Source organism: Brienomyrus brachyistius, chromosome 22 (genome assembly GCF_023856365.1).
Source record: "Brienomyrus brachyistius isolate T26 chromosome 22, BBRACH_0.4, whole genome shotgun sequence".
In the NCBI taxonomy this organism is placed as follows: Eukaryota; Metazoa; Chordata; class Actinopteri; order Osteoglossiformes; family Mormyridae; genus Brienomyrus; species Brienomyrus brachyistius.
In genome coordinates, this window is record NC_064554.1 from 4,229,935 (window position 1) to 4,231,536 (window position 1,602).

Here is a 1,602-nt window from a genome sequence, read left to right on the forward strand (position 1 = left end):
ACGCAGACAGTGACGCGAGGCCGTTAGAGAGCTTAAATAGCATTCGGAGGCAGTGGTAGCGTCATTAGCCCTTGGGGGAGGCTGGGTTCTATCTAGTTTGGTGCTTATTTAAATTACGTTACAGCTAATTTATTTCCGTTAGGTTATTAAAGGAGTATGAATGGAAGCGTAGGTTGTACAATGGGCCGTGCTGCCCGCTGTCTTGGTAGGCAGGATGAAATTAAGTTTGGCACCTAACGAAAATGATTTCTAAGAAGTATTGGGTAAGATTTTTATTATTGTTATATCATAAAACTGCAAACGAAATTTTGTTCGTGTTTTTAATTATTATTTTTAATTGCAGGAAGTTTCTCCATGTTGCGGCATGTCGGTGGACCACGCCACGTGGTCGCAAGTCCAGTGCCGGCCGTCAACCTGGGCTCAAAGGTAACCCATATATGTATTACATCAGTTATTCACAAACATTTATAGACGATATAATCGTGTTAAACTTTGGGATGGAATAATAAGATGATTCTAGATTGGTTTAGAAGGTGTAAAATCTGCTTTTTGTTTTCAAGCCTGATTTCCTTTCCGTTTTATCAATATTTTAAAGATTCCGGCGAAGGAGCTGTCGATCACGGTGATGTGGCGCCCCCAAGACCGCTTCCACATCGTGGTTGCTTCGGATTTTTATGACCTCGGCGATCTGAAAAATAAATTAATTCAATACTACACTCGACTGTTTCTTCTGTTAAGCCAAGCACTTCCTTTAAACCTATGGAGTCTTCACTGTGACTCCATAGGCAAGCTGTTGTGCAAAAGCAAAACCGGCTTGTTATAACTGGGGCTTCTTGGTACAATTTCCCAAGCTGCTCTTTTAAAGCAAGCCACAGCGATTTTTTTAAAACCGTGCTTTGTGTACTAACTTGTGGGTTGGTGGCGCTCTTATTGGAGCAGAGTCCTACTGGGTACCGCGTTTGAACTACAAAGCCCATGTTGGGCTGGGTTTTCTAGATTGCTCCGCAGCGACATCTGTCGTCATCTGGGTAGATTGTAGCTAATTCGTTATTTAACCTCATCCTAATGGTATGCTTGTTTGGACTATCATTGAAATGCAGCCTTTGGACGCAACATAGTGGGGGGAACGTTTTACGACGGAAACTCCATGCCGTGATATTCCTGAATCTTAAGATGTGTGAACTTTAAATGCTCTGACAAGCAGGTTCTTTGAAGTTCAAAATGCGTTTTTATAATGAAATGGAATCGGCGTTTGAGTTATGTGCCTGAAGAAACTGAATTTATCTGAAGTGTCAATCGCTTGACTCCTCTTGTCCAAAACAGTTCAGAAACAGAAGCCCACTAATCTTGTCAGAGCCTCCCTAGTTGATGTAGGTGGTGATTATAGATGATGTTGACTGGGTGGGGGGAGAGGAGACCTAAATGGGAAAGAATGTATCTTTAAAAAAAAAAGGTTTAGCAGCAATCTTCAATGTTATGACTAAAGTGTTGGTTCTACGTTCCCTTCGGAACATAATCACCTCACATGTTCTTCCGTCTGTGTGCATGTGAGTTGTACCAAACCATAAACCAAGTCACGCACAAAGTCATTAAGCGGACTAC

The 1,602-nt window shown here is 41.9% G+C and overlaps 1 long non-coding RNA gene and 1 other non-coding gene across 2 annotated transcripts; both read left to right on the forward strand.

The window, feature by feature from the left end:
- Positions 1-24: 24 nt before the first annotated feature.
- Positions 25-714, forward strand: LOC125717985 (uncharacterized). The gene is made up of 3 exons (XR_007384721.1): positions 25-263; positions 344-426; positions 596-714. It is a non-coding gene; the product is annotated as an uncharacterized LOC125717985 (long non-coding RNA).
- Positions 715-740: 26 nt separating this feature from the next.
- On the forward strand, positions 741-877 carry LOC125718543 (small nucleolar RNA SNORA50). Its single transcript, XR_007384844.1, has one exon. It is a non-coding gene; the product is annotated as a small nucleolar RNA SNORA50 (small nucleolar RNA).
- Positions 878-1,602: the final 725 nt, after the last annotated feature.